Below are 14,704 nucleotides of genomic sequence, written 5' to 3'. Positions count from 1 at the left end.
ATTCTAGTTGGCACTAAATACGTATATCACGGTTTTCTTGCAATTCCCAGGTCTACCTACCACCAAGGTCTGGGGTGGTTGCCCCTCCCCAGATAAACTGCCCCCCATCACAGTCAAAGCAAGGCCCAAAAGCTCTGAGCTCTGTTCTCATGACCCTCCAACCCAGAAGAGAACCCAAGCCCCTGACTGTTAAGGCTGGGATGAGCAGACAGGGCTTTGCCTCCTCCTCACCCCGAAGAGGGATGCTGGCCCAGGTCACCACCACCCCTCCACTGCAACGTGAACCAAATACCCAGCCTGACCTAATCGGCTTTCCTCCGCCCCCGGGCCCGGCCAATGCATTCCCAGGCCTCTCCCGACCCGCCCAAATGGTTGTGTTTGAAGTGGACCTCTCTCCGCACCTCCCACACGAGTGCAATGGTCGGGAAAGAAAAAGCTCACCTGCTCCACGGAAAAATAAAGAGCACAGTCGGGCGATGTGGTTCCCAAGCCAGGAAGTACGCCTGCGCACGCGGCCGCCAGGAACTACATTTCCCAGCATCTTCTGCAAAGCGCCCTCTTGAGCTGCGTCTTTCACCGGTGTCTTTCTAATGCTTTGCGGGTTGCGAACGTGCGTCTTTTCCATCGTTGTTTACGTGAAAAGAAGAAAAAAGAAAAAGATTTTTTCTTTTGCTATAAACAACTGTAAATCCAAAGAGATGCAAAGTTTGCGTTAACAACACCCCAGACACAAAAGTAATACCTATTCACTACATTAATAGATGATTTATAAATAACTCTTTATTCAACAGATAAAAAACCAAACTACCCAGATGGATTCAGTGCAGAAATATTTATTAACGCAGTGATTAATATTTTTTAGCATTCTAAAAGTAAATCTCTGATTTATAGCTAGCTTCTTTGTTATGAGTGTGTGTTGAGGGGATGGTGGCAGGGGGGCGGGGCGGGCAGAGACAGGGGGCAGAGAGAGAGACAGCGAGCAAGCCCCAGAGAGATTCCATCCAAGAATGAGGTCATACTTTTGGGGTAAATTTTTTTCTAGCTTTTATCTTCCTGTTAGGAACTTAGGTTATGATCCCTTCAGTGCTACCAAAAATAGTATACTGATGAACATCCTTGTAGAGTAATCTGTTCACTCCTCCACATCTGTTCTTGACAAAAACGTCCTAAAAACGAATATAATGAAGAGGGAATATGTATATCTTAACTTTTTTCTTAAACAAACGAATATAGATAGATAGATTGTAGATAACAGAGAATAGAGGTAAGGAAAAAGAACAAAATTAGTCAGATAAAAGTTCACTCCAAGATACTCCCTATTATATATTTAAATATGTAATTTCTATGCATATATATACAAATTCTGTATAATTAGATATTCTCAAGTATAAAACTATACATACTTTTAAAAATTGCTTTATTGAGCTATGATTGATATAACTGTACACAGTTAATATACACAACTTGATGTGTTTGGAGATAAGTATATATACCTGTGAAACCATTAAGCCATCATGCCATCAATCCCATAAATTCATCTATCACTTCCAAAAGTTTCCACCCCTTTGGGCTTCCCCCACCTTTTGTGGTAAGAACACTTAATGTGAGATCTACCCTCTTTACTTATTTTTAAGTATATAATACACTATTGTGAATCATAGGCTCTTTATGGTAAGAAGACATCCAGATCTTATTTATTTTGTATAAATAAATACTGAAACTTTGTACTCTTTGACCAAAACCTGCCCATTCTCCCTCACCAGCCCCTTCACCATTTTACTTTCTGTTTCTATGTATTTCCCTATTTTTGATTCCACATATAAGTGAGATCATGCAATATTTGTCTTTCTGTGCCTAACTTCTTTCACTTAGCATAATATCCTCCAGTTTCATCCATGGTGTCATAAATGACAGGATTTCATTATTAATAAGGCTGAATAATATTCCATTATATGTATATACCACATTTTCTTTACTTGTCCACCAATAGATATTTAGGTTGTTTCCATATCTTGGCTACTGTGAATACTGCTGCAATAAACGTGGAAGTGCAGATATCTCTTTGAGATCCAGATTTCCATTCCTCCGGATATATACCCAAAAGTGAGATTGCTGGATCAAAGGGTAATTCTATATTTAGAGGTACATTTATATTGATTTCCATAGTGGCTGGACCAATTTACATTCCTACTAATAGTACACAGGGTTTGTTTCCTCTACATCATCTGTTATGTATTTATTTTTATAATAGCTATTTTAACAGAAGTATGGTGATATCTCATTGTGGTTTTCATTTGCATTTCCCTGATGACTAGTGATACTGAGCACTTGTTCATATACCTGTTGGCTATTTGTATGTCTTCTTTGGAAAAATGACTATGCAGATGCTTCACCCAATTTTAATTGGGTTATTTGTTTTTTGCCATTGATGCGTAGGAATTCCTTTGTCAGGCAGATATTAACTCTCTGGATATTAACCTCTTATCAGATATATGGTCTGAAAATATTTTCTTCAAAAAATAAATTCTGTTCGTTGCTTTTTTATCTTTTTATTTTGTTGTTTCTTGCTGCGCAGGAGGGTTTTTGTTTTTTTTGTTTTTTTTTTTGTTTTTGGTTTTTTGATGGAGTCTCGCTCTGTCGCCCAGGCTGGAGTGCAGTGGCGTGATGATCTCAGCTCACTGCAACATCCACCTCCTGGTTTGAAGCGATTCTCCTGCCTCAGCCACCTGAGTAGCTGGGATTACAGGTGCACGCCACCACGCCCGGCTAATTTTTGTATTTTTAGTAGAGATGGGGTTTCACCATGTTGGTCAAGCTGGTCTCAAACTCCTGACCTCGTGATCCACCTGCCTCAGCCTTCCAAAGTGCTGGGATTACAGGCGTGAGCCACTGCACCCGGCCAGTGCAGGAGGTTTTTAGTTTGATGTAATCCCACTTGGTATAATCCCACTTTGGTGTCATATCCAATAAATCATTGGCCAGCACAATGTCTAGAATATTTTCCCCCATGTTTTTGTCTAAACGTTTTATTGCTTCAGGTTTTATGTTTAAGACTTTAATCCATTTTGAGTTAATGTTTGCATGTAGTATAACATAAGAGTCCAGTTTCATTCATGTGGCTATCCAATTTTTCCAACACTATTTATTGAAGAGACTATCTTTTCATCATTGTGGGTTTATTTCTGAGCTCTCTATTCTGTTCCATTCGTCTAGACATCTGTTTTTATGCTAGTCATACACTGTTTTGATTAATGTAGTTTTATAATATATTTTGAAATTAGGGAGTATGATATTTCCAGCTTTGTTAGTCTGGCTCAAATTTTCCTTGGTTATTTGAGTCTTTTGTGGTTCCAAATGAATTTCAGGATTTTTTCTGTAAAAAAAAAATGCCGTTGGGATTTTACTAGTGATTGCACTGTATCTATAGGGCACTACTGGAAGTATGGACATTGCTATGCTTTGAATCTTTGTCCTCTTCAAAACTCATGTTGAAATTTAATTGCCATTGTGACAGTATTGACAGGTGGGACTTTAAAGAGGTGGTTAGGTTGTGAGAGCTGTGCCCTCATGAATGGACTAATGCCTTTATCTATCAAGAAAGTGCGTTTGCCACGTATGTTTATTGCGGCACTATTCACAACAGCAAAGACTTGGAACCAACCCAAATGTCCATCAATGATAGACTGGATTAAGAAAATGTGGCACATATACACCATGGAATACTATGCAGCCATAAAAAAGGATGAGTTCCTGTCCTTTGTAGGGACATGGATGAAGCTGGAAACCATCATTCTCAGCAAACTATCTCAAGGACAAAAAACCAAACACCGCATGTTCTCACTCATAGGTGGGAATCGAACAATGAGAACACTTGGACACAGGAAGGGGAACATCACACACTGGGGCCTGTCATGGGGTGGGGCGGGGAGGGATAGCATTAGGAGATATACCTAATGTAAATGACGAGTTAATGGGTGCAGCACACCAACATGGCACATGTATACATATGTAACAAATCTGTACGTTGTGCACATGTATCCTAGAACTGAAAGTATAATAAAATGAAATAGCCTAACTATACTTTAAAAAAAAAAAAGTGCATTTGCTTCCCCTTTGCTCTTCTCTCTTTGCCCTTCTGTCATGTGATGCCTTCCATCATGTAATGATATAGCAAAAAGGGCCTATCTAGATGCTGAAACTTGGATATTGGACTTTCCATTTTCCAGAACTGTGAGACGACAAATATCTGTTCGTTATAAATGACCAAGTCTATCGTATTCTGTTATAGCAGCACCAAATAGACTAAGACAGATGTTTTAACAATAGTAATTCTTCCAATTCACAAATGTAGGATGTCTTTCCATTTACGTGTCTTTCAAAATTTCCCAATGTTGTGTAGTTTTCCATGTCTACGTCTTTTATTTCCTTTGATAAGTTTATTCTAAGTATTTTATTCTTTTTGATGCTATTGTAAATGGAATTGTTTTCTTAATTTCCTTTTTGAATAGATTATTGTTAGTGTATAGAAACACAACTGATTTTTACATGTCGATTTTGTATCCTGAAAGTTTTTTTATATCCTGCAAATTCAGTAAAGAATTTGCTTGTTAATTCTAAGAATTTTTTGTAGACTTCTTAAAGTTTTCTATATATGGGCATACCTTATTTACTGTGCTTCACTTTATTACACTTAGCAGATAATGCATTTTTACAAATTGAAGGTTTGTGGCAACCTGCACTGAGCAAGGCTATCGGTACCATTATTCCAACAGTATGTGCTTGCTTGATGTCTCTGCGTCACATTTGGGTAATTCTCACAATATTTCAAAGTTCTTCATTATTATTATATCTGTTATGGTGATCTCTGGTCAGCAATTATGGATGTTATTATTGTGATTGTTTTGGAGTGCCACAGACCATGCACATATAAGACAGCCAACCTAATCAATGTTGTGTGTGTTCTGACTGCTTCATCTACTGGCCATTCTGCCATCTCTTTTTCTCTCCTTGGGCCTTTCTATTCCCTGAGATAAAACAATATTGATTAATTAGGCCAATTAATAACTCTATAATGGCCTGTAAGTGTTTAAGTGAAAGGAAAAGTCACACATCTCTCACTTTAAATCAAAAGCTAAGCCAGGTGTGGTAGCTCATGCCTATAATCCCAGCACTTTGGGAGTCAGAGGCAGGAGGGTCACTTGAGTCCAGGAGTTTGAGACCACCCTAAGCAACATAGTAATATCCTGTCTACAAAAATTGTTAACAATTTTTTTTTTGAGATGGAGTCTCACTCTATTGCCCAGGCTGGAGTGCAGTGGCACGATCTCGACTCACTGCAAGCTCCGCCTCCCAGGTTCACACCATTCTCCTGCCTCAGCCTCCCAAGTAGCTGGGACTACAGGCGACCGCCACCATGCCTGGCTAATTTTTTTTTTTTTTGTATTTTTAGTAGAGACGGCGTTTCACCATGTTAGCCAGGATGGGTCTCAGTCTCCTGACCTCATGATCTGCCCACCTCGGCCTCCCAAAGTGCTGGGATTACAGGCGTAAGCCACCGCGCCTGGCCAACAATTTTTTTAAAAGCTAGAAATGATTAAGCTTGGAGAGGAAGGTATATAAAAAGCCAAGATCAGCCAAAAGCTAGGCCTCTTGTGCCAAGCCATTAGTCAAGTTGTGAATGCAAAGGAAAAGCTCTTGAAGGAAATTAAAGGCGCTCCTCCAGTGAACACACAAATGATAAAAAAACAAAAAAGGCTTATTGCTGATATAGAGGAAGTTTTAGTGGTCTACATAGAAGATTAAACCATTCACAACATCCCCTTATGCTAAAGTCTAATCCAGAGCTAGGCTCTATCTCTCTTCAAGTCTATGAAGCCTGAGAGAGGTGAGGAAGCTGCAGAAGAAAATTTGGAAGCTAGTGGAGATTAGTTCATGAGGTTTAAAGAAAGCAGTGTTCTCTATAACATAAATGTGCAAGATGAAGAAGCAAATGCTGATTTAGAAGCTACAGAAAGTTATCCAGGAGATCTAGCTAAGATGATTGAAGGAGGTCGCTACACTGAACTATAGATTTTCAGTGTGGATGAAATAACCTTATACTGGAAGAAGATGCCGTCTAGGACTTTCTTAGCTAGAGAGAAGTCAATGCCTGGTTTTAAAGCTACAAAGGACAGGCTTACTCTCTTGTTACAGGTTAATGTAGCTGGTAACTTTAAGTTGAAGCCGATGCTCATTTAGCATTCTAAAAATCCTAGGGCCCTTAAGAATTTTGCTAAATATACTCTGTGCTCTACAAATGAAGCAAGAAAGCCAGGATGACACTGGTTTATAGCATAGTTTACTGAATATATTAAGCCCATTGTTGAGAACTGTTGCTCAGAGAAAGATTCCTTTCAAAATATTACTGCTCAGTGACAATGAACCTAGTCGCCAGAGTGCATGCCTGTAATGCCAGCTTCTCAGGAGGGTGAGGCAGGAACCCGGGAGGTGGAGGTTGCAGTGAGCCGAGATCACACCATTGCATTCCAGACTGGGCAACAAGAGCAAAACTCTGTCTCAAAAAGAAAAGAAAAGAAAAGAAAAGAAATTGTTCTATCATAAAGACACAAGCATGCGTATGTTCATTTCAGCGCTATAATAGCAAAAGACATGGAATCAACCTAAGTGCCCATCAACAGTAGACTGGATAAAGAAAATGTGGTACATATATGCCATGAAATACTATGCAGCCATGAAAAAGAATGAGGTCATGTCCTTTGCAGGAACACTGATGGAGCTGGAGGCTATCATCCTTAGCAAACTAATGCAGAAACAAAAAAAACAAACATTGCATGTTCTCACCTTTAAGTGGAAACTAAATAATCAGAACACATGAACCCATAGAGGGAAACAACACATATTGGGGCCTACTGCAGAGTGGAGGGTGGGAGGAGGGAGAGGATCAAGAAAAATAACTTATGGATACTAGGCTTAATATCTGGGTGATGAAATGATCTGTACAACAAACCTTGATGACATGAGTTTACCTATATAACAAGCCTGCACATGTACCCCTGAACTTAAGATAAAAGTTAAAAAATTTCTCTCAGCAATGTTTTATAGTTTTCAGAGCTTATCTTCATTAATTTACTGCTAAGTATTTTATCATCTAACATGCTGTTGTAATTGGATTGTTAAATTTTATTTTTTAATATTTTATTTTTAATATGTAGAATACAATTACTTTTTTATTTTTTTGAGACAGAGTCTCGCTCTGTTGCTCAGCCTGGAGTACAGTGGTGTGATCTTGGCTCACTGCAGCCTCCCCTTCCTGGGCTCAAGTGACTCTCCAGTCTTTTGTTTTGAGACAGAGTCTCACTCTGTCACCAGGCTGGAGTGCAGTGGCACGATCTTGGCTCACTGCAACCTCTGCCTCCCGGGTTCAAGTGATTCTCCTGCCTCAGCCTCCCAAGTAGCTGAGACGACAGGCATGCACCACCAAGCCCAGCTAATTTTTGTATTTTTAGTAGAGATGGGGTTTCACCATGTTGGCCAGGATGGTCTCGATTTCTTGACCTCATGATCCACCCTCCTTGGCCTCCCAAAGTGCTGGGATTACAGGTGTGAGCCACGGTGCCCAGCGACTCTCCATTCTTATCCCCCTGAGTAGCTGCCACTACAGGTGCAAGCCACCAATGTCTGGCTAATTTTTGTATTTTTTTGTAGACATGGGGTTTTGCCATGTTGCCCAGGCTAGTCTAGAACTCCTGAACTCAAAGCAATCTGCCTGCCTCAGCCTCCCAAAGTGCTGGAATTACAGGTGTGAGCCACCATGTCTGGCTTACAATTGCTTTTTGTATATTGGCCTTTTACCCTGGGAACTTGATAAATTTATTTATTAGTTTTGGTTAATATTTGTAGATTCCTTAGTATTTTATATGTCTATGATCATATTGATGTGAATAAGTAAGTGTTACTTCTTCCTTCTCAACTTGTCTGCTTTTCATTTATTTTTCTTCTCTTACTACACTGGCCAGGATTTATATTACAGTGTTGAATAAAAATGAGAACAGATAATTTTTTTCTGTTTTTGATCTTACATACAAAGCAGTAACCAGAAAACTGATAGGGGTAGAAAAAAAACTTACAATCTCTCGTTCATTTGTTCAGAGTTTTCATCATGAATAGATGTTGAATTTTGTAAAATGTTTGTATGCCTCTATAGACATAATTGTGTAAGTTTTTGCATTACTTTATTATGCTAAATTACATTATTTTCACAATTAAATAAAAAACTTGCATTTCTGAAATGCCATTCCAATTAATCAGAACAAATTTCTACATTTTATGTATTAATGGATTCAATATACTAATTAATGTACTAAATTCTAGAGAATTTATAAATCTATAGTCATCCAGGATATTGATTTGGAGGTTTTCCTATTTATGATGTCTTTGGTGTTGCTTTCAGGATAATACTGATCCACTAAAATGAGATGAAAAGTATTTAATTCTCTTCTACTTTCTCAAAGAGTTTTTATAGGATTGGTATTATTTCTTCCTTAAGTATTTGACAGAATACTCTAGTGAAGCCATCTAGACCTGGAGTTTTCTTTTGGGGAAGATTTAAAATTACTGCTTCAATTTATTTAATTGTTATTGGGCTACTTAGGCATTCTATTTCTTCTATACCCTGTTTTGGTAAAATATTTTTAAAGAAAATCTTCCATTTCATCTAAGCTGTCAAATTTCATAGTTTATATTGTTTGCTGTGTTTTACATGCCTTCAAAAAATGCAAACATGATTCTTAATTTAAGACCTCTATGAAAACAGGTCACTGGACCAATTCGGCCAGTTGTCTGACCCCTGTTCTACTTCACTCATTTGTGCTCTTATATTTATTACTCATATCCTCCTACTTAATTTTGGTTTAATTTGTTTGCATTTTTCTTTCTTCATATGGTGGAAGCTTACATCATTGATTTTAGACATTTATTCTCTTCTAACAAAACATATAAAGCTATAATTGTTTTTCTAAGCTGTGCACCAGGGCATCCCAATTTTTTTTTTGTTTTTTTATTTCATTTCAGTATTATCCAAACATTTTCTGATTGTCTTGTATCTTTTGACTCATGAGTGATTCAAAATTGTGATGTTTAATTTCCACATATTTGAGGGCACTTCAGTTATCTTTGGGTTACTGGTTTTCAGCTTAATCCTGTTTGTTCACAGAATATATTCTGAATCTTTTCAATATTTTAAAATGTATTATGACTTTTAAAAAGTCATTCAGAAAATGGTCTTACTTGTTGAATGTCTCCTGTGCACTTGAAATAACATATAGTATGCAGATGTTGAGTGGAATGTTTATAAATGTCAATTAAATGAATTTGATAGGATTGGTCATGTCTATCACCTTCCTGCTGACTTTTCGTCTACTTGTTCTATCACTATTGGGAAAGAAGTGCTGAGCTCTATAACTGTAAGTCTGTCTGACTCTACTTTATATTCTGTCATTTTTTTCTGTTTATTTTGAACATCTTTAATTAGGTGTAGTCACCCTTAATTAGGATTGCTAGCTATGTTTTTATGAATTAACCATTGTCTGTTTTTGTCCCTTGTAATATAGTTTTTTTAAAAAAAAATTACCTTTATTATTCTTTCTCTCTCTGTCTCTCTCTCTCTGTGTGTGTGTGTGTGTGTGTGTGCATATGCACGAATGTATGCATACAGATTCAAATTTTCTTTTTTTTCTTTTTTTAATTTATTATTATTATACTTTTAAGTTTTAGGGTACATGTGCACATTGTGCAGGTTAGTTACATATGTATACATGTGCCATGCTGGTGCGCTGCACCCACTAACTCGTCATCTAGCATTAGGTATATCTCCCAATGCTATCCCTCCCCCCTCCCCCCACCCCACAACAGTCCACAGAGTGTGATATTCCCCTTCCTGTGTCCATGTGATCTCATTGTTCAATTCCCACCTATGAGTGAGAATATGCGATGTTTGGTTTTTTGTTCTTGCGATAGTTTACTGAGAATGATGATTTCCAATTTCATCCATGTCCCTACAAAGGACATGAACTCATCGTTTTTTATGGCTGCATAGTATTCCATGGTGTATATGTGCCACATTTTCTTAATCCAGTCTATCATTGTTGGACATTTGGGTTGGTTCCAAGTCTTTGCTATCGTGAATAATGCCGCAATAAACATACGTGTGCATGTGACTTTATAGCAGCATGATTTATAGTCTTTTGGGTATATACCCAGTAATGGGATGGCTGGGTCAAATGGTATTTCTAGTTCTAGATCCCTGAGGAATCGCCACACTGACTTCCACAATGGTTGAACTAGTTTACAGTCCACCAACAGTGTAAAAGTGTTCCTATTTCTCCACATCCTCTCCAGCACCTGTTGTTTCCTGACTTTTTAATGATTGCCATTCTAACTGGTGTGAGATGGTATCTCATTATGGTTTTGATTTGCATTTCTCTGATGGCCAGTGATGGTGAGCATTTTTTCATGTGTTTTTTGTCTGCATAAATGTCTTCTTTTGAGAAGTGTCTGTTCATCTCCTTCGCCCACTTTTTGATAGGGTTGTTTGTTTTTTTCTTGTAAATTTGTTTGAGTTCATTGTAGATTCTGGATATTAGCCCTTTGTCAGATGAGTAGGTTGCGAAAATTTTCTCCCATTTTGTAGGTTGCTTGTTCACTCTGATGGTCGTTTCTTTTGCTGTGCAGAAACTCTTTAGTTTAATTAGATCCCATTTGTCAATTTTGGCTTTTGTTGCCATTGCTTTTAGTGTTTTAGACATGAAGTCCTTGCCCATGCCTATGTCCTGAATGGTAATGCCTAGGTTTTCTTCTAGGGTTTTTATGGTTTTAGGTCTAACGTTTAAGTCTTTAATCCATCTTGAATTGATTTTTGTATAAGGTGTAAGGAAGGGATCCAGTTTCAGCTTTCTACATATGGCTAGCCAGTTTTCCCAGCACCATTTATTAAATAGGGAATCCTTTCCCCATTGCTTGTTTTTCTCAGGTTTGTCAAAGATCAGATAGTTGTAGATATGCGGCATTATTTCTGAGGGCTCTGTTCTGTTCCATTGATCTATATCTCTGTTTTGGTACCAGTACCATGCTGTTTTGGTTACTGTAGGCTTGTAGTATAGTTTGAAGTCAGGTAGTGTGATGCCTCCAGCTTTGTTCTTTTGGCTTAGGATTGACTTGTCGATGCGGGCTCTTTTTTGGTTCCATATGAACTTTAGTTTTTTCCAATTCTGTGAAGAAAGCCATTGGTAGCTTGATGGGGATGGCATTGAATCTATAAATTACCTTGGGCAGTATGGCCATTTTCATGATATTGATTCTTCCTACCCCTGAGCATGGAATGTTCTTCCATTTCTTTGTGTCCTCTTTTATTTCCTTGAGCAGTGGTTTGTAGTTCTCCTTGAAGAGGTCCTTCACATCCCTTGTAAGTTGGATTCCTAGGTATTTTATTCTCTTTGAAGCAATTGTGAATGGGAGTTCACTCATGATTTGGCTCTCTGTTTGTCTGTTGTTGGTGTATAAGAATGCTTGTGATTTTTGTACATTGATTTTGTATCCTGAGACTTTGCTGAAGTTGCTTATCAGCTTAAGGAGATTTTGGGCTGAGACAATGAGGATTTCTAGATATAAAATCATGTCATCTGCAAACAGGGACAATTTGACTTCCTCTTTTCCTAATTGAATACCCTTTATTTCCTTCTCCTGCCTAATTGCCCTGGCCAGAACTTCCAACACTATGTTGAATAGGAGTGGTGAGAGAGGGCATCCCTGTCTTGTGCCCGTTTTCAAAGGGAATGCTTCCAGTTTTTGCCCATTCAGTATGATATTGGCTGTGGGTTTGTCATAGATAGCTCTTATTATTTTGAAATACGTCCCATCAATACCTAATTTATTGAGAGTTTTTAGCATGAAGGGTTGTTGAATTTTGTCAAAGGCTTTTTCTGCATCTATTGAGATAATCATGTGGTTTTTGTCTTTGGCTCTGTTTATATGCTGGATTACATTTATTGATTTGCGTATATTGAACCAGCCTTGCATCCCAGGGATGAAGCCCACTTGATCATGGTGGATAAGCTTTTGGATGTGCTGCTGGATTCATTTTGCCAGTATTTTATTGAGGATTTTTGCATCAATGGTCATCAAGGATATTGGTCTAAAATTCTCTTTTTTTGTTGTGTCTCTGCCTGGCTTTGGTATCAGAATGATGCTGGCCTCATAAAATGAGTTAGGGAGGATTCCCTCTTTTTCTATTGATTGGAATAGTTTCAGAAGGAATGGTACCAGCTCCTCCTTGTACCTCTGGTAGAATTCGGCTGTGAATCCATCTGGTCCTGGACTCTTTTTGGTTGGTAAGCTATTGATTATTGCCACAACTTCAGATCCTGTTATTGGTCTATTCAGAGATTCAACTTCCTCCTAGTTTAGTCTTGGGAGGGTGTATGTGTCGAGGAATTTATCCATTTCTTCTAGATTTTCTAGTTTATTTGCATAGAGGTGTTTGTAGTATTCTCTGATGGTAGTTTGTATTTCTGTGGGATCGGTGGTGATATCCCCTTTATCATTTTTTATTGCGTCTATTTGATTCTTCTTTTTTTCTTTATTAGTCTTGCTAGTGGTCTATCAATTTTGTTGATCCTTTCAAAAAACCAGCTCCTGGATTCATTAATTTTTTGAAGGGTTTTTTGTGTCTCTATTTCCTTCAGTTCTGCTCTGATTTTAGTTATTTCTTGCCTTCTGCTAGCTTTTGAATGTGTTTGCTCTTGCTTTTCTAGTTCTTTTAATTGTGATGTTAGGGTGTCAATTTTGGATCTTTCCTGCTTTCTCTTGTGGGCATTTAGTGCTATAAATTTCCCTCTACACACTGCTTTGAATGCGTCCCAGAGATTCTGGTATGTTGTGTCTTTGTTCTTGTTGGTTTCAAAGAACAACTTTATTTCTGCCTTCATTTCGTTATGTACCCAGTAGTCATTCAGGAGCAGGTTGTTCAGTTTCCATGTAGTTGAGCGGTTTTGAGTGAGATTCTTAATCCTGAGTTCTAGTTTGATTGCACTGTGGTCTGAGAGATAGTTTGTTATAATTTCTGTTCTTTTACATTTGCTGAGGAGAGCTTTACTTCCAAGTATGTGGTCAATTTTGGAATAGGTGTGGTGTGGTGCTGAAAAAAATGTATATTCTATTGATTTGGGGTGGAGAGTTCTGTAGATGTCTATTAGGTCCGCTTGGTGCAGACCTGAGTTCAATTCCTGGGTATTCTTGTTGACTTTCTGTCTCGTTGATCTGTCTAATGTTGACAGTGGGGTGTTAAAATCTCCCATTATTAATGTGTGGGAGTCTAAGTCTCTTTGTAGGTCACTCAGGACTTGCTTTATGAATCTTGGTGCTCCTGTATTGGGTGCATATATATTTAGGATAGTTAATTCTTCTTGTTGAATTGATCCCTTTACCATTATGTAATGGCCTTCTTTGTCTCTTTTGATCTTTGTTGGTTTAAAGTCTGTTTTATCCGAGACTAGTGTTTTCCCAAATTAGTGTTTTGGGTCGCTTGCTTTCAGCCTGAAGAACTTCCTTTATTATTTCTTGTAAGGTGGCTCAGTTAGTAATGAATTATCTCTTGCATTCATTTTTGAAAGATAAATGTTTTATGTTTTGCTGGATATAAAATTCTTAGTTGACAATTTTCTTTATGAGGCAGGGTGTTGCTCTGTTGCCAGGCTGGAGAGCAGTGACATATTCATGGCTCACTGCAGTCTCAACTTCCCAGGCTCAAGAAATCCTCTCACCTCAGCCTCTCAAGTAGTTGAGACTACAGGTGCACACCACCACACCTGGTTAATTTTTAAAATTTGGGTAGAAACAGGATCTTGCTATGTTGCCCAGGACTCAAACTCCTAGGCTCAAGCAGTCCTCCCATCTCAGCCACCAGAAGTGTTGGGATTATATGCATGAGCCACCATTCTTGGCCAAGAATTCTTTTAGGACTTTAAATGTGCCATCCCACTGCATCGTAGCCTCCATTTTTTTTCTGATGAGGAGTCAGCTCTTGATTTTATAAGGGCTCCCTTTTAATGACAAGTTGTTTTTCTCTTGTTGCTTTCAATATTTTCTCTGTATTTCAACATTTTAATATAATGTATCTGGGTGTATTAGTCTGTTTTCACACTGCTATAAAGAACTACCTGAGACTGGGTAATTTATAAAGAGAAGAGATTTGATTGACTCACGGTTCTGCATAGCTGGGGAAGACTCGGGAAACTTACAATCATGGCAAAAAGGTAGAGGGTAGGTCAGGTGTGGTAGATCATGCCTGTAATCCCAGCACTTTGAGAGGCTGAGGTGGGCAGATCATGAGGTCAGGAGTTCAAGACCAGCCTGGCCAATATGGTGAAACCCTGTCTCTACTAAAAATACAAAAATTAGCCAGGTGTAGCGGTGGATGCCTGTAATCCCAGTTACTCGGGAGGCTGAGGCAGGAGAATTGCTTGAACCTGGGAGGCAGAGGTTGCAGTGAGCCAAGATCACACCACTGCACTCCAGCCTGGGTGACAGAGCAAGACTCTGTCTCAAAAAAAAAAAAAAAAAAAAAAAAGAAGTGAAGGGGAAGCAAGGCATGTCTTACATGGTGGCAGGAGAGAGAGTGAGGGAGTAAGTGCCACACTTTTAAACCATCAGA

General features: G+C 38.4%; 1 protein-coding gene across 4 annotated transcripts in view; it reads right to left on the bottom strand.

Moving 5' to 3' along the window:
- The window catches only part of ZNF883 (zinc finger protein 883), a 91,458-nt gene that overhangs the window by 49,893 nt on the left and 26,861 nt on the right, over positions 1-14,704 (bottom strand). For 2 of the 4 annotated variants that reach the window (XM_055117235.3, XM_063593934.1), the window contains one exon: positions 442-6,550. The gene's annotated coding sequence lies outside the window, so the exon portion shown is untranslated. Of the gene's footprint in view, positions 1-441; positions 7,861-14,704 lie in introns of those variants that run through there. The other 2 variants (XM_055117237.1, XM_055117232.3) reach the window with 2 other exon arrangements.

The sequence above is a fragment of the Pan paniscus genome, chromosome 11 (assembly GCF_029289425.2).
Source record: "Pan paniscus chromosome 11, NHGRI_mPanPan1-v2.0_pri, whole genome shotgun sequence".
NCBI lineage: Eukaryota > Metazoa > Chordata > Mammalia > Primates > Hominidae > Pan > Pan paniscus.
The sequence above is the reverse complement of the archived record's forward strand: the minus strand, read 5'-3'. Positions and strand labels throughout refer to the sequence as shown.